General features: G+C 35.9%; 1 protein-coding gene across 2 annotated transcripts in view; it reads left to right on the top strand.

Annotated features, from left to right (window-relative positions):
- ITGBL1 (integrin subunit beta like 1) overlaps positions 1 to 19,170 on the top strand; it is a 321,497-nt gene that overhangs the window by 2,025 nt on the left and 300,302 nt on the right. The window contains exons 2-3 of one of the 2 annotated variants that reach the window (XM_004458398.5): positions 2,761 to 2,833; positions 18,056 to 18,136. The gene's annotated coding sequence lies outside the window, so the exon portion shown is untranslated. Of the gene's footprint in view, positions 1 to 2,482; positions 2,834 to 18,055; positions 18,137 to 19,170 lie in introns of those variants that run through there. The other variant, XM_071208213.1, reaches the window with a different exon arrangement.

The raw sequence follows: 19,170 nt of genomic DNA, 5'->3' as shown, positions 1-19,170 counted from the left end.
AAATCATTTGGGGGGATTGACAAGTACTCTGTGAGACTATGTATACTGAGTTTTACTCAAGGAAGATTTTCTTAGATTAGGTCTATGGATGGATTATGCTTGGGTAACTAATGAAGGCTCTCTGATTTTAAAAAAGACTTAAGATTGTTTTTAATCTGTATGTATTTGCTTAAATTGTGTCATTTGCCACTTTTATTGATATGCTAGATACTTTGAGAGGGAAAGTAAAAGTCCAGGAGACACACTTAAAAATATATGTATATAAGTATGCTTATACATATACATACAGGCTAACTAGGAGGTGTCCATAATTTAGGCTGTGTAGCAGAGATTCATTTTGATGATAAGAGGGTTTGGGGTAGATGTTACACAGTGTGCTTACTGGGTCTCTACAGCAGGGGCGATGAAAGTATTGAATGTCCTGGGGAAAGATATGATATACCTAAAGAAGAGACTGCTAAGTTGTACAGATTCAAAGACCTACTTCACCTTATGTAGCCTTGTCTTGGATCTTGAGAGAAGTAACAATAGGATTATTTTCTATTGAGGATAGACCTGCTGGCTTGGTGGTCTTCTCTTGACAGTAATATTCTAGACGGAAACCTTTAATAAGTCCTGGTCTCCTTATGAGTCAGCATTTCCAGGCAACCATTCATTGCTGCTTGTTCTTCTATCCAGTTTAAATATTACAAGATTTTGGGAGATGCCTTACATCTTACCTTTTCATTAAGGCAATATTTCCAAACTTCTCAGATAATAAGTGTTACCTAGAGTATCTTAAATGTTTTCATGGAGATCCTGGGGTGGGTCATGCAAGCATGGAAAATTGGTTTTAATAAAAACAATTTCCCTTTGAGCAGGATGGTTCTTGTAACTGGCACCTATTCACAGAAATTTCTTACCTAATAGACCGGAGCAACACTGCTCACTCCCTTCCCTTCTCTCTCCTATAAGTCTATACGCCTCTATCATCATAGGAGCCCTAGGCAATTTCTGGACATTGTTATATGGACACTGGACCATTTCTGGAATCCCTGTGGGCTCTACACTTATGTTCTAGCTGTATTATCTGAAACACTAAAATGTGCGAGTGCAACTAGGTGGTAAAAGAACATCTGCCTTGTCACATTTGAGATCGTCAACACATTGCACAATTGTCATATGACTACTTAATATTTCAAGTGTTCCTACTATCAGTGAAATTAGATATAGGAAATAGATTTAGGATTACCTTCACCAGAAAGAAGGAAGAGTAAAACCATGGAAAGATGACTTTTCAATCCCTGAAGGAGCTAGAAACAGTATCTGCTAAAGTCAACAGAAATATATTGGGGTAAGAAATGCAACTGATTTCTCTTACGGAAAAATAAAAACAAAAACAAAACAAACAAAACTGCCTAATGATGTAGGGAGGGATTACAAAGAACAAACCAGACTTAGCAAATGAGATGGTGTAGAATTAAGTGTGGACTTCACACTATGGATACCTTACAGGTTAATTGAAAAAATTTCCTAGCTCACCATTTAGTATTTTATTTTCAAAGGAACCTAGGTTGCAGAAGAAAATAAGGGAAGACTGTGAAATCAGGAATAAACAGTAATACCAACTAAATCTTCATCGTGTTGGGAGTTAAACAGAGGCCTCATTGTACTTGATGGCAGCTGAACCAATGGCTCAAAGGAGCCGGTGGACTTTTGAAAACAAAGGTCCTTTTTCAAATGAATCACTCAGTAATAAAATGATGAAGACTTTATCTGCCACCAGATAAAGATTAAATCTTTGAATTCTGAAATGACCTCAAAAATCTCATTTACTTTATAAAATATCTTAGTAAGTGCATAACCCAGGAGGCTCAGTCCTTTCAGGACCGATGGGTTGGGACACCTACAATGCTAGCTGAGGGGAAGGGGAATCTAGAATGAGTGATAGAGGAGAGAAGTGACAAGTAGCATTTATAGACTTGGAACCTCCTGGAGCAGTGGGGGTTGTTGTTCATCTCACTCATCCTTGTCTTATAAATTATCAAGAAATTGGGACAAAAAATTCTGGAGGAAACTGTGCCTTGATGAAATGAATTTAATGTGAGAAGCAAGTACATCTGGGTTGCACCTGAGAAGCAAGGAATAGACCATGTGGGGCCCTGATGGTCTTTAAAATGCTAGGGTACTCATTCCTCTATTGCTGTGAGTATTACTCCTAACTTTTCTTAACCAACCCCCCTCTCCAGAGAATCACCCTCTGCAGAATGGGAAATGTCTCATCTGGGAATTCAGGACCTTACTCCTGCCGAGGAGGCAGTCTGCAGCCAGTGACAAATGGACATGGTGGTAAATAAAGCTGGCCCTCTTGTCTCCAGGTGGACCAACTCCAGAACTCCTCATAGTCACGGGCTGAACTTAAGCTGAACTTAAACTTCATCTTCCCCTGTCCTCCTTGCTTCCCTCACTCCCTTTCTTCAATGAATCACGTACAAAAGGATCCTTGTTTCAGGCCCTGCTTCTAGGGAACAAGTCTAAGACAATCACATATTTTGTACTCTACTGTAAAAGGTGTTAGTAAATTTCATTTTCTAGCCAGGTTGTTTCTGTGTCCAGAAACCTTATTAGTCTTTAGTCCTACAGAGTCTAGAAGGTTAATTTAGACTATTTTTAGATTTTCTACATGCATAATTATTTTATCTCTGGAAAATGACAGGTTTCCTTTCCCTATCCAAACGTATTCTTTGTATTTCTTCTCCTTGCTTTTCTGTGATGGCCTAGTATGTTGGTGATTGATGACATTGGACACAGAGATTGTTCTGGATCTCAAAAGGAAAACTTCAGTGATTAATCAGTAAGTATGATATATGCTATAGATTTTTTTGTTGAAATCTTTATCAGAAAAGCTTACTTTTATTTCTAATTTGCCAAGAGAGATTTTTAATCTTGAATGATTAAAAATAAAGTTTTCCTGCAAATATTGAGATAAACATATTTGTCTGTTAATGTTATAAATGACATTAATTGATTTTCTAAAGTTTAAAACATTTGCATTCATGAAGAAAAGAAAATCAACTGCATCAAGGTATATTATCCTGTTTTACATTTTGCTGTAACTGTTTTATTAATACTTTTATATATATGTGTATATATATATATTTGTGCTTCTATGGTAAAAATTGACCATCTGTCTCACTCCCCTCATTCTCATAAAATTCTTTTCATATTTTAGTATCAATGCAATACTAATCTTATAAAAATGAATTGAGGATGTTCCTTTTTTCTTGTTTGGAAGACTAGAGATGATAGGAATCATTTGCTCCTTAATTGTTTGTAAAACTGGAAGGTGAAGTTATCTGGGCCCATTTTTGCATTCATATGAAAGATTTTTATTAATAAATAAAATTTTTAATGGTTTTTGGTGGAGTTCAGCTTTTGTACTTATCCTTGAGTCCGATTTTATAAATAGTACTTTTTGAAGACTCTATTTCACTCAGATTTTCAAATTTATTGACACAAAATTGATCATAATATCCTCTTGTTAATTTTTTAATGTTTCCGGCATCTCTAGATTGGGAGGCTCCCTTTTTCATTTCTCATGTTGCATATTTGTGCCTTCTCTATTTTTGTTCTTGAACTTGTCAGAGATTGGTCAATGTTTTTCTTTTCAAAGAACCAACTTCTGGATTTGTTGCTCCTCTATGTATGTTATCTAATTAGTTAATTACTGCTCTTACATGATCTATCTTTTATATTTTTATATTGTTTTGCTTTGCTATACCTTTTAGAACTCCTTGAGATATATATGTAACTATTCTATTATCTTTTTTCTTTTTTAATATTTGGATTTAAACATTTATCTCTTGTACTTATCTATATGTTACATTTTGACATGTAGTATTTTCATTATTGTTTGATTCAAAATATTTTTGAATTTCCATTGTTTTTCAGTTGTATGTCATTTAGAACTATATTTCTTAATTATCAAATACATGATGATTTATTTTCTTTTAGCCTTTTGTTATTGATTGCTAGCTTAATTTTATTGGTGTCTGAGAACATGCTCTAGACCAGGGGTTCGTAACCAGGGTTCTGTGAGCATGAATTTAATTCAAAAAACCATTATTCTTGTGGGGACTTGTTTGTGTGGGTATAATATATTTATTAAATAATACACAATATAGTGTGGATTTAGTAAGGGATCTGTGGTTTTCAGCTGACTGGCAAAAGGGTCCATGGAATAAAAAAGTTAAGAACACCTGCTTTTCTAAAGGATTTCAGTCATTGAGATTTATGGAGTTATGCTTTATAGCCCAGGATTGGATCAATTTGTAAATTGTTTCATGTAATCTGAAAAGAATGCGTACTCTTCATTGTTCAGATTTCTCAGTGCAATAGTGGACAGTGTTAAGCATGTAGTTTGATATTTTTCTACAACTTTACTCAAATTTTGGCTTTCCTGATTTATCAGTTTCTGAAAAAGTTGTGTTAACATCCCACTATCACTGAAGATTTATTTTTCTTTGCAGTTCTGACAATTTAACCTTATGTGAACTAAGGTTATGCAATAAGGTACATACAGGTTTAAAACTGGTATATTTCCCAGTGAAATAAAACATTTGTAATTCCAAAGTGACCTTATATCTAGTAATACTGTTTGCTTTAAAATGATGCTAATATAGCTACACTACCTCTCCTCTGCAATATATTTTTCATTATTTTACTTTTAAAATTTTACTTTCTATTATTTTAAAGTCTTATTTTCTATTCAGTTTTATTCATTTATCTCTTTACTTTCAATTTTTCTGTATCTTTTTTATTACAGATGTTGTAGGTTCATAGAAAAATCATACAGAAAATTTGGAATTCCCATAGACCTCTCCCTATACACAGTTTTCCCTATTATTAACTCTTTACATTAGTGTGTCACTTTTGTTACAAATGATGAAAACATATTGTTATAATAATATTATTAACTATTGTTCATAGCTTACATTGGAATTCATTGTATTGTACAGTCCTTGGGTGTTTTTTAAAAATTTTTATCCTACTAATATAAAAACAATCTATAATTTCCCCTTTTAACCACATTCAAATGTATAACTCAATGGGTGTTAACTAAATTCTCAATGTTGTACTACCATTACCCCATCCATTACCAAAACTTTTCCATCATACCAAGTAGAAACTCTTTTGCTTGCAATTACCTTTGTCTTTTAAATAGAGTTATTTTAACCATTTATATTCTGCTTGAATTTCCTTCAGTGAAAAGTGCTGATATCAAACAATTTCATATTTTGTTTATCTGGAAATGTCTTTAATTGCGATTCTTGAAAGTTAATTTTATAGTTATATACTGAATTCTAGGTTAGCACTTACTTTGCCTCAGCAAATCTAATATTCCACTATTTTCTGATATATCCTTTTTATTTTGAGGAGTCGGTGATTAATCAAAATATTGCTCTGATGAAGTTACTCTCCCTTTTTTCTCTGTCTGCTTTAAAAATTTTCTGTCTTTGGTTTTCTGAATTTCACTATGATGGCTCTATGTGTGGATATATTTTTACGAATATCTATCCCGCTTAGGATTTATTAGTCTTTTGTAACCTATGGATTGGTATCAGCTCATGCCTCCTTCTCTTTCTCTGCCCCTTCTGGGACTCTAACTTAAATGCATTTTACAACCCTATGCGCTATCCTTTGCGCCTCTGAATCTATATTTCATATGTTCCTTTTCTTTATTTTTTATGATGTATTCTAAAACGTTCCTCTGGCTTATCTTCCAATTCACTGCTTTACTCTGCTGAGTATAATCCACTATTAAACCAGTCTTTGCAGTTCAGAATTTTTATTATTAATATTATTTTATTTCTTGAAATACTATTTGATTCTTTTTCATATGGCTAGTTCCATTTTAAGGTTCTCTTTTTCCTATATATACCTGTTAGATTGCTCTTTATGTATTCATTGCTTTAAAAGTAAAAATAGAGTTGCTTTTTAATATAGGTCTTTTAATTCCAATATCAGAAGTTTTAATGGGACGATCTGTTAATTTTTCTACTGATTCTTCCTCATGGTGTCTTGTTTTCTCTGTTTAGTGTATGTATTTTTCACTAATTCTCTTTGAAATAATTTTTTTTCATGAAATCATTTCATGAAGATTATTTCTCTAGGGAGGATTTGTGTTAATGTTTGTCAGGCATATAGGGACACTACCAGTCCACAACACAAGTTTACCAAAACTTAAGATTTGTGGGTTTCTTTCTTTTTTTGTATCATTTATGAGAAGGTATGCTGACTCGAAGACATAAATTCTTTGATATATCATCTCCTTTCTGTTCAATTTCAAGGCAAATTTCCTTGTAGGCCCCTGGTCTTCCAGATTTATAGAATTCTATTGGAAATATGGAGACTTTTGCTTCTGTTCCCCTTATCTGTGAACTGTGAAACAAATATTTAATTTTACCTAGTCAGGCAAAATTTTGAAGTGACTTCAAGTTTTGTTTACCTAGATTTAGCCTGAAAATTCCTTACTATCTTGTCAGCTCCATGATGCTTTTGCAAAAAAAAAAGGATTTTGCTTTATTTTTAAAATTTGGTCTAACTTTCATAACTGGAAAGCCTAGCCCACCTTACTCCCAGAAATGGAGGTCATGGACAATCCCTTGAATCTTTCACAGATACTTGAACAGATGTTTCCAAAATCCTGGGTTGATTTCTCTCCTCTCAATGATATGTGCCAAAATTATCTCCACTCATGTAGCCAATCAAAATATGCTCAGGTAATGAGAATTCTTTTCATATTAGTGACAAAAAAGATATACAAAATGTGTAATATGGTGCATTGGAAAATAAAATTAACATAGCTTTTTTTAAAAAGATTTATTTATTTATTTATTCCCCCTCCCCCCCCCCCCCCCCCCATCTATCTGCTGCGTGTTCTTCTTTGTCCGCTTCTGCTGTCGTCAGCGGCATGGGAATCTGTTTCTTTTTGTTGCATCATCTTGTTGTGTCAGCTCTTGCCATTCTTGGGCAGGCTGCACTTTCTTTAGCACTGGACTATTCTCCTTAGGGGGTGCACTCCTTGCGCGTGGGGTTCCCCTACGCGGGGGACACCCCTGCGTGCCACGGCACTTCTTGCTCGCATCAGCACTGCGCATGGGCCAGCTCCACACTGGTCAAGGAGACCCGGGGTTTGAACCGCAGACGTCCCATGTGGTAGACTGATGCCCTAAACCACTGGGCCAAGTCCGCCGCCCTAAAATCGTTTTTGAACTCAGTGATTTTCAGTTAGTGGTAACTTTGTTTTATGGTTTATATAAACAATATTTGTCTGAAAAAAGAATAAGAAACGGTATTTTCTAATCAATTATGCTACATTCTAATCTGCTTTAGTATTGCCCTGGCAACTAAACACTGTGTGTTACATGCATCCATGGCAAGGTAGCTTTGCTAAGCACAGGAATAACCACATAAATGACCAATTCATTTCCAAAATATGTTTAATTTTATCTGAAGTCAAGGTCTATAATGAAAACACAAACGATGACTACAGCAAACAGACAATTAAAAAATAATTTTACTTACAAATAAGAGTTTATATTTTAATATCTGGATCAAAGCAAGATATCACATCTTTTCTCTTCAAGGTAAAATCTCCTGATTAGATGATTAATAGTTATAATCCAACATGGGTACTCAGCAGTCATTTGAAACAAAGCATTTATATCCAGGGAAAACTAGTCAGTTTAGAGTTATTCTAAAACATTAAAAACATAAGTAGTTTTCTTATATAGCACTTTCAAGTCACCCTAGATAGTATGGCTTAAAAGCTACTACTTCACAAAGCCCTGGGAATATTATCACAGAATTTGAATTCAGGACATCTGGATTCTGCTCTTGGGTCTGAAGTACTGATTATTCTGATTGTCTGAATAGGAAAGCATGTGTGTTTTTGCACATTAACATCAATGTTGAAATCATCTTCTATAAATAAGTGTTGACTCCCTTTCAAACATAGTTCATCATTTGCAGCCAAAGATGTGTTCAAACAATTGACTGTACTTCCCTGTGTAGTTGATGAGTTGCTGCATATGGACAAAGACTTTCACGTGCCGAGTACTACCTTACCCAGCCTCATTAGGAAAAGTTCTCCAAAGCGATCTGATTGATTCCTGCTATCAAGGATCTTCTATACTCTCGTGGCTGCAGAAGTGTTGGTCATTGGAATAGTGGTTTGTTGTTGTTGTTGTTGTTTTGGTAATGCTAATACTCTTTAAAGAACTTTGGAGACAAATGACAGGTGATAAAATTATGAACATAATTATCACTAGAGTCACAAAATAGAGCATAAATAGGCATGGTTTTAATAAGCCTTGTTATACTCCTTATTTTACAAGATTCTACAAGGATATCAGTTAATGATGTTACCAATTCAGGACTACTGATTTCACAAAATTATGCAATATTCAATTATATTTTTAAATACAATATTTTTTAACATGATTGCTTACTTCTACAGGCTACCTTGGATAACTAAATCTCTTGAGAAAATGAATTTAATTTCTCTATAATTATTGAGTTATGCCAAACCAATTGTTTTTCTTTCCTTGTTGGTAAAACAAATATTATACAATGGGTTGGCTTAAAAAATGGGAATTTATTGGTCATGATTTTGAGACCAGGAGAAGCCCAAACCAAAGCATCATCAAGGAGATGCTCTCTTCCCAAAGACTGGCATTCTAGGGCTTGTTGCCAGTGATCCTTGGTCCTTGACTCTTTTCCATATAGCAAAGTACATGGCAGTCTCTCTTGACCTTTCTTCTAGGTTCTTGACCTTCAGCTTCTTGCTTCTTTCTGTCTGAATTTCATTCTTCTTATAAAAGATTCCAGTAATAGGATTAAGACCTACCTTGATTCAGTTGGACGATACCTTAACTGAAGTGACCTCATCAATTCATCCATTCTTATTGAGGATGGATTCACACCTACAGGAATGGATTAAGTTTAAGATCATGTTTTTTGAAGTACATAGTTCCAAATCACTACCCCAGTGAATTAGGAAAGAATCAATTACTGTTATATACAACAACTTGGATGAATCTCACATACATACTAAGTAAAAGAAGGCTTATATAAAAGAGTAAATACTGTCTGAGCTCATTAATATAAATTTCAAGAATAGGAAGATGTAATCTATGGTGGAAAACTCACAATAATTATTATTTCTTAGGGGTAGGAGGTATTGATTGAGAAAGAGCATGAAGGAAGTTTTTGGAAAGTTTTGAGGTGATTGTTCTATGGTTTTAAAAGGTTCTCTAGTTTACGCAAATTTTATATAAAAGGTAAAGACTATAAAATATATCAAACTCTAGTTTATATGCTTGTTAAATTATTTAGCAGGAAATTGCAGACTTTCTGTCTGCAATTTATTTAGAAATGCATCAAAAATAAAATGGATTGGTGGTTGAATGAAGGAAAGATTAGAGGGATAGAACAGGTATTGTTAATTGTTAATGGTAGAATTGAGGTAGTGGGTTTACATGAAGCATGCTGTAAAGTTCTATCATTTTTTACTTCTGAAAATTTCAGAATAAATCTTGGAAAAATGTAACTAGAGTTTGAATATTTTTTACCATCCCAATTCTACCAGCTCTTGTCAGGATTATTTCTATAGCCTCTTAACTTATCTCTCTGCCTTTGCTCCTCTCTGCCCCCACAATCTTTTAGAGCAATAAATAAATCTGACCAGGGAAGCGGACTTGGCCCAGTGGATAGGGCATCCGTCTACCACATGGGAGCGCAAAAGAAAGTGCAGCCTGCCCAGGAATGGTGCTGCACACACACAGAGCTGACACAACAAGATGACGCAACAAAAAGAGACACAGATTTCCGTGCCGCTGACAAGAGAAAGCAGACAAAGAAGAACATGCAGCAAAATGGACACAGAGAACAGACAACTTGGGAGTGGAGAGGGGAGAGAAATAAATAAAAATAAATCTTTGAAATAAATAAATAAATAAATCTGACCGTGTCAGTCCTCTTCTCAAAACACTAGAAGAACTTACCCCATTATGCACAGTATAAAATTCAGTATCCTCACTCTTACTTTCATTGACCTATATGATGTACCCCCATTACTTCTCTGACTTTACCTCCCACTACAGTCCCTTCATTAATTCTACTCCAGCCACACTTACCTACTTGCTGTTTCTTGACCACACCAGGCATGCTTTCCCCTTAGGGCATTTGCACTTCCTCTTTCCTCTGTCTGGATTAATATTTTCTCAGAAATCTACCGTGGCTCACTCATTTCTTCAGTTCTTACATATTATCTTTTCAGGGAGATCTTCCTTGTCTATCTTATCTAAAATGTTATTCACCCCAATATAATATTTATTTACCTTCTTTTTTCAAAAAAATGATTCCTTAGCCATTTTATATATATACTATGTATTTAACATATTTGCAACAGACTCACTCATTGTCTGTATAAATGGAATGTAAGTTTTTATGACGGGAGGGATTTCATGTTTTGTTTATTATTATATCTCCAGCACTTAAAACAGCATTTAGCACATGCTAGACACTCAATAAATATCTCTTGAAGAAATAAAGGAATGTATACAATCTTGCATCCTTCCTTTAATGTAAATAAAGTAGCATAATTGATTATAGAAATACACATGATCAACTTAGAAAAAATGAACCATTATGGAAATGTGGGGATAGAAAATTTGAATTAGAGTTAGACTAAAGCTTTGCTAGGTTTTGCAAATTTAATTGGGTAGCAACCAACTAGTTCAGTTGGAGGAGAAATTGTAACTTGGATTGGAGGTATAAAACAAATACTATGAAATGTGTTATTTCAGAGAACTTATAGCCTTCTGCCATAGCCTTACTTTTTAAAATCTAAAATATGTATTCATTGAGAATAGATTCTTCTCAGGTTAGTTCATTACTGTATCTCCAGCCTCAAAGAGAGCTTGGCATCTAGCAAATGCTCAATATTTATTTGGGCATATTGATATTATCATTATGTACTCCTTGAATAGCCTACTCACACAGCTTACTGAGCAAGTGCTTTTCTGAACTGTGTATCCAGACAACTGGACAACTGGAATTAAATCTTCAAAGAGCAGTGTGTACAGAGAAGGGGATTGTGGTATCAATGCAAAAATGGTGTTGAAATAAACATCTCTATGTATATATGTCTCTGACTAATTCCCAGAGATATTCTGAATAATTCCCTATAAGTCACTTACTGTCACAAAATGTACAAACTATATATTTTAGATGGAGGCACCAGTAGTCTAAATTCTGTCTTTGTGTGAAGAAAAAGGCACCCCTTTTGATGGGATGACTCAGTGCATGTGAAGGATCATGGCTTGGCACAAATAGAGAGGTCTGGATTTCAATCTCTACTCTTTCTCTTGGCCAGGTGTAGCCTGAATAAGCAGATGTGTGGTCCTCTGTGCAATTGTTTCCAGAAATGAGTCAGGTCACATGCTTACCGGCAGTGTGTGGGGGAGCCTACATTTCCCAACATTACTGTCTGCAAAGTCTTTTCCAATTCAAATGATGGAAAATCATATCTCATTGTTTTGCTGTTTTAAAACTTCTTGGCTCACTTGTGAACTTGAACTTTTAACTACCTTTTAATGTATTACTTATTTTTATGACATCTTTTCCTATTAGCTGCTCATTTTTATTGGAGAATTACTATTTTTGGACCAATTTGTATTATGAGTTTCTCTTAAATTTAGGATTATTAATTTTTTTCAATAAATTTATAATATTTTTCAAGTTTTGTATGATTTTTACTTTTGTTGTTGGTATATAAAGTGCAATAAACTTTATCAGCCTTTTTCCTTTGTAATTTTTCACTTTGTGTTATGCTATCTACAATAGAACTATATCTCTAAATATTTATCCGTCTTTATCCCATCTAAAATTTAGTGTTTGGTATCAGATATTCCCATGTAGTTTTGTTTTATTTTTTAAAAAATGGTTGGCTAATTATTCTATTATTACCTTTAGAATTTATTGTATTTGGAATAGTAGGACTGATTTTGAGCTAAAATTACTGTGGTGTATCTATTCGTGCACAGAATCTATTCCATTTTAAGTATTCCATCTGTAAAACATACTTAAATAGAAGGAAAAGTCCACTTTCCACCTCCATTATGATAGTTCTTTTCTTTTTTTTCTTAGCTATATTATAATTATTTCTGCAAATTAATTTCAGAATCATTTTATGCTGTCCAAAAAAGTAACACATTACGACTCTGAGAGGCATTCCATTAAGTATTTAAGTTACTTTGTGCATAACTGACATCTTAGCAATATTCAGTCATTCTATCCAGAAAGATGGCACAGCTCTCTTTTCATTGATGTCTAATTTGATGGTTCACATTAAATTGACGTATTTTTCTTTATTAGATTTCATACATTTCATGCAGAAGCTATTCCTAGGAATTTTAAATATTTGGATAACCATCAGTTTTATGACTTTTCCCTAAAATATATCCAAATTTCTTACTGCTCTTATATAGGAAAGATATCCGTTTTTATAAGTTTATCATATATATCTACATTTTTGAGCACTTAGGCATTTTAGAACATTTTGGAAGTATTTAGTTCTTCTAAATTCTATTCAGCTGTTATTTGCCACGTTTAATGTGATGTATAGAAGAAATACTTTTTCTCTCATGAGTGGTTCTTTCATTGCTGCGCTTTTAGTGAAAAGACATTTTCAAAATCATGGACTTTTTTGAAGCTTATGTGCACCCCAGTGATGTAGAATGCTTGAAAGGTAATATATTTACCATCTTCCTGTCCATCATCAATTCAACCAATGGGCAGCCGAGAGGAAGTTATAGTGAAATGTTTCCCCAGAAGAAATTTCCTGGGGCATTTCAGTTCTGTTATACATAATATTGTCAAAAGTCAACACTTGGGTTAAAATGTTCAACTAGGAAGCAGATTTGGCTCAACTAATAGAGCATCTGCCTACCACATGGGAGGTCCAGCGTTCAAACTCAGGGCCTCCTGACCCATGCGGTGAGCTGGCCCACATGCAGTGCTGATGTGTGCAAGGAGTGTGCCATGCAGGGGTGTCCTCCATGTAAGGGAGCCCCACATGCAAGAAATGTGCCCTGCAAGGAGAGTTTCTCTCCGAGGAAAAAAAAACACAACCTGCCAAGGAGGGGTGCTGCACACACATAGAGCTGACGCAGCAAGATGACACAACGAAAAGAGTCACAGATTCCCGGTGCTGCTGACAAGAATGCAAGTGGACACAGAAGAACATACAGCAAATGGATACAGAGAGCCGACAATGGGGACAGGGGGGTGGGTAGAGGGAAGGGAAGAGAAATAAATAAAAAATAAATCTTTAAAAAAAACAGTGTTCAACTAATTTTTTTTCCAGCTACTTGAGGTCAAGAATTAAGATCTATTTTGTTCATTTCTGTATCCCCAGCACCTGAAACAGGACTGGCAAATGGTCATGCTCAAAAAATGGTTGTTAAATACAGTTGAATAAAATTTTGGAGAAACGTATTTGTTTGTAGGAGGAAAGTAATATGATCCTGACAATCTGTAGGCTTTGGGGTCAATCTTTCCAAAATTACCTAGCAAAAGTTCTTACCATTTCTAAGAACTTGCCTTCTAACCTCATGCTAGCAGCTACTGTTGGTTACTAACCAAATCCTTTGTCTCTGTCTATGGTTCTGTGCTGATAAATACTGGCTTATTTCCTGCTCCATTTGGCCATATGCTCAGGTGAAGAGCCAATGAATAGTTCCAATTAACAGTCATGTTAATTCCAGTCCCTTTTCCAGTAGTGTTTTAAACATAGGCATGCAATATATATCTGGCAATGAGACTTAGGAGGAAGTCTGCATGGAGCTTCTAAGAATTTTTTTTCACTCTTAAAAAGATACGTAAGTCAGAGACATGATTTACTCCCTGGGGACATTCTGCTTGAGTTATGTGTGTCAGTAAGATTTGGAGTTGGTAGAGCCATCTCATGGCAATGAAGGGACAAGCTTAAGACCAAACTCAACAGTGCAAGGATGATGGTGCAAAAAGAGGGGATCATGGATGTTAGTCATTGATAAGCTACCAAAATTAAACTGAAATTTCCCTACCTTGAGACTTACTCTTTTGTGAACCAATGTTTACGTCCTCTTTCATTAGGTTTCCAATTACCTGCAGTTAGAAGCACCCCATGAACTAATTGAGATTTAGAAGTGCACATAAAGTTAAATAAAATAAATAACCCCATTCTTATATGTTAATGGTAAAAATCCTTTTAGTCATGTTTTATAACTTTAAAAATGAAAATGGCCCTGTATGCTTTTTTCTTTTTTTAGCTTTTTGCAGAATTATCCATTTAACCACTTCCAAGTGTTCAATTCAGTTGCATTAATTACATTCATAATATAGTGCTATATCATCACCAATATCCATTATCCAAACTTTTTCATCACCTCAAATAGAAATTAGGAACCCATTAAGTATTAATTCCCCTCCCACCGGCATCAGGTAACCTGTAGTCTACTGTCTCTAGAATTTACTTCTTCTGGGTAATTCAGATAAATGAAATCATACAAGATTTGTCTTTTTGTTTTTGGCTTATTTCACTCAAGATGTCTTTAAGTTTCATCCATGTTGTTGCATGCATCAGAACTGAATTCTTTTATATGACTAAATAATATTCCCTTGTGTGTGTATACCACATTTTGTTTATCCATTCATCTATTAATGGACACTTGGGTTGCTTCCAACTTTTAGCTATTATGAATAATGCTGTTATGGACATTGGTATACAAATATCTGTTCAGGTTCCTGCTTTCAATTCTTTGGGGGTATATACCTGGAAATGAGATTGGCATGTCATAATTAAAGGTAATTATTAATGGTAATAATTTTATTTTTAATTTTTTGAAGCAGCAGCAAATTGATTTCCACAGTGAGAATGAGCCTGCAGACATTTGGAGGGAGAACATTACAGGTGGAGAGAATGTAAAGTGCAAAGGACATGAAGTGAGAGTACACCTGGCAATTTTGAGGAAGAGCAAAGAGGTCAATGTAGCTTGAACAGAGTGAGCAAGGGAGAGAGGAGCAGGAGATTAAACACAGAGAAAAGCAGGTGGGCGTGCAGGTTATGTAGGGCTTGTGGGTCATTTTAAATACTTTAGCTTTTATGTATCACCTAGGAAATTACAAGGTTTTGAACAAAAGACTGTTGCAATCTAGTTATTTTTAAGGATTGACTTGGTGTTGTTAAGAAAAGACATAAGGAGAATAAGGGCAAAAGTGGGAAGAGCTGATCAGGTGGCTTTTACAATCCAGGCAAGAGAAGATGATGGATAAATTGGGGTAATAACACTAGATAACACTAGATATGTTCAGATTCTGAACAGGATTCACTGATGGATAGAATGTGGGCTAAGAAATAAGAGAATCAGGGATGGTGCTAAGGTTTTGTTCTGAGCCTCCTGGAAGAATGGATATGGCATTTTTTTGAGATGGGGAGGAATATAAGAAGAGTCAAGCTTTTGCAGAGTAGGAGAACAACAAGAACTTGGTTTTGGACATGTAAAATTTTATATCCCTATTAGACATCAAAGAAAAGACTTTGAGTAGGCATTTGTGTGTGTATGTATATCTACCATAACATAGTTATGTTAACATAAGTCATTATGTTAACATAAGTCATATACACATACACACATACACTCACATGATTTCTTGGACAGTAAAGGGTTAGAATTATAAATTTAGGAGTCTTCAACATAGAGATGGTATTTAAAGCCAAGGGTCTGGATGAAGACACCTAGGAGGCCTCTTCTCTATGTGTAAACATGAAAGAGAAGTGAGTGAGGGAAGCGGACTTGGCCCAGTGGTTAGGGCATCCATCTACCACATGAGAGGTTCGCGGTTCAAACCCCGGGCCTCCTTGACCTGTGTGGAGCTGGCCCATGTGCAGTGCTGATGAACACAAGGAGTGCTGTGCCACGCAGGGGTGTCCCTGCATAGGGGAGCCACACGCTCAAGCAGTGCACCCCGTAAGGAGAGCTGCCCAGGGCGAAAGAAAGTGCAGCCTGCCCAGGAATGGTGCCACACTCATGGAGAGCTGACACAACAAGATGACACAACAAAAAGAAACACAGATTCCCGTGCCGCTGACAACAACAGTAGCAGACGAAGAACACGCAGCAAATAGACACAGAGAACAGACAACTGGGGTGGGGGGGAAGGGGAAAGAAATTAAATAAAGAAATAAATAGGGAAACGGACTTTGGCCCAGTGGTTAGGGCGTCCGTCTACCATACGGGAGGTCCGCGGTTCAAACCCCGGGCCTCCTTGACCCGTGTGGAACTGGCCATGTGCAGTGCTGATGCACGCAAAGGAGTGCCGTGCCACCCAAGGGTGTCCTCCGCGTGGGGGAGCCCCACGCGCAAGGAGTGCGCCCGTGAGGAAGGCCGCCCAGCGTGAAAAGAAAGAGCAGCCTGCCCAGGAATGGCGCTGCCCACACTTCCCGTGCCGCTGACGACAACAGAAGCAGACAAAGAAACAAGACACAGCAAATAGACACCAAGAACAGACAACCAGGGGAGGGGGGGAAATTAAATAAACAAATAAATCTTTAAAAAAAAAAAAAAAAGAAAGAAATAAAGAGGAGTGGTCCAAGCCTGAGCTTGGGAGCCAGGGAGACTGGAGTGGAGAGATCATATATAGACGACTATTTCAAGGAATTTTTCTATAAACAGGAGAGAAAAGGTATGATAGTTGAAAGGGAAAGTTGATCAAAGACAACCTTTTTGTTTTTTTAAGATGAGAGACATAACAGCATGTTTTTATGCTGACCCAGTGGATAGAGGAAATTTGATGATGTCAGAAAGAGAGCGGAGAATATTCACAGCATTGTCCTTGAGTAGAAGAATGAGGATAGAATCTAGTTTACAAAAAGGAAGATAGCCTTACCTAGAAAAACAGATGGTTCGTCCATTCATCCATATTAACAGGAAAGAAGGTAGGGAGGTGGGTAGTTTGATGACATGAGCTTGTGAAAAGTATCTTCCAAATGATTTCAACAATTTCAATGAAATAGGAAGAAATTCATCAACTGAGGATGAATATTGGAGAAGTAGGTGTTGAAGGTTTGAGGAAAAATAATTCTATGAAGAGTAAACTAGGAAAAAGTGGGGGCAGGACGGACTAAGGAAAAATAGTGTGCACATTGGCAGTCTTAAGAACCTACTTGAGAATATTGATCATGAATTTAAAAGGACGAATGTATTTTATTCTAGCCCTGTTCAGTTGCTTGAATAAAAGTAATGATTATGCAATTATTGTTTCCCAGGGCTTTAGGTTAGCCTGAATAGAGTAACTTCAAGCCCAGTACTTAACTAGCAATGTTTCTTTTGAAAGTTCATTGATCACATTTAATAATATTTCTGCAGGTATTACAATACATGCACATGTTGGGACTAAAAAAATAATACAATTTAAGAAGCTAAAGTCAGATTCATGTGATTTTGTGAAGGCAGTGAATTTTGTGATAACACATTCTGTAGAATTCAATAGCCTTTCTGCTCAGGAAAAATATCTACAGAGTGAGAAAAGAAATGAAAAAAAAAAAGCATCATCAAGGAGGTAAATTTACTTAGTTATTTATTTGGGACCACATCAAGTAAATAGAAGGGTTCTTTGAGAAATATGCATTGGGATTTATCTCTGAAAATATTCACTTTTATTAACATCCAATGATAACCTGCAGGGTTGGTTTTTTTTTTTCAAGATTTATTTTATTTATTTATTTCTCCCCACCCCCTCATTGTTTGCATTTTCTGGGTCTGTTCATTGTGTGCTTGTCTTCCTTTTTGGAGTCATTGTGAACCAAACCCCGGACCTCCTGCGTGGAAGGGAGGCACCTAACTGCTTGAGCCACCTCTGCTCCATGCTTCGTGTGTCTTTCATTATGTTTTCCTCCTGTGTCTCTTACTGCATCATCTTGTTGCATCAGTGCATTGCATCAGCTCGCTGTCTTGTTTATCTTCTCTAGGAGGCACTGGGAACCGAACCTGGAGCCTCCCATGTGATAGGTGGGAGCTTAATGATTGAGCCACATTCACTTTCCTGCAAGGTTGGTATTTAAATGTGTATACCTGGAATCTAACAATTCAATACTCAAGGCTATTTCTTAAAGGATACATGTACTTGAGGGAAATCTATGAAAGCTATGGGAAATATATTCATGTTATACATTATTCCACATTAGTATTTTCCAGTGGATAAATTTGGCCTATATTTGTTTCAATTATGTCTTTCATGGTAATTATTCACAAACATGTATCTCTTATGAGATTTAAATTCCTTAAAGAGAATAACCCAGGCTTATATACCTTTGCAGCCTTCAGTACTTTTCACTTGGTAAGGTGCTCAATCATTATTTGATTATTCATTACTATTAAATGAATTAAATATTAGTTCACAAGTCAATTGTTTCAGACTTAACTGCTTTATTTGAATAATGCTCCCATTGCTACAATGGGTATTCTTAGTGAGACAGGCAAATATTTTATATTAGGAATTGAAAATTTTCCATTCCCTGACCAGAAATCAATCTCAATGCACAGCAGGGATAATGTCTAATTACTAAACCATCAGGGAACCAAAGTTTCCTATTTTAGTGTGAAAGTAAAATAGTGGATGATGCTGAATAAATATGTCCTCATTAACCTTCCAAACATCCTCATGTTGTAGGACTAGAAAAAGCCTTCATCATCTACTTCCAGGCAGGCTGCTAACTAAATTCTTTCAAAAGTGTTATTGTTGCCTTCTTAGATTAAAATCTTTAGTGAACTGAGGTTTTAACACACCCCAGCAGAAGGGGGCCTTGTGACTCATCAAAAAGCATGTTCACGCAAACTTTGTGCAGAGCTTCACCCTGATAAGCAGCTTGGACTGCTTGTTCTGGATTTGGGGTTCAAGCTATGATCAGGCCGTTCCATTTCTGGATAGCTTGTTTTTCTGGGTTGAGACCTACAGTCTCGCCCAGGCGGAAATGGAAACACACTGAAACATTTGCAAGCAAAAGAGCAAAAGGAGAAAGGAAGGGGGGTAGTCAAGGGCTGGGAGATGACTTCCCCTGCAGTGTGAAGAAACAATTACGGGGCC

The sequence above is a fragment of the Dasypus novemcinctus genome, chromosome 15, assembly GCF_030445035.2.
Source record: "Dasypus novemcinctus isolate mDasNov1 chromosome 15, mDasNov1.1.hap2, whole genome shotgun sequence".
Lineage (NCBI taxonomy): Eukaryota > Metazoa > Chordata > Mammalia > Cingulata > Dasypodidae > Dasypus > Dasypus novemcinctus.
This window is presented reverse-complemented; position numbering and strand designations above follow the sequence as displayed.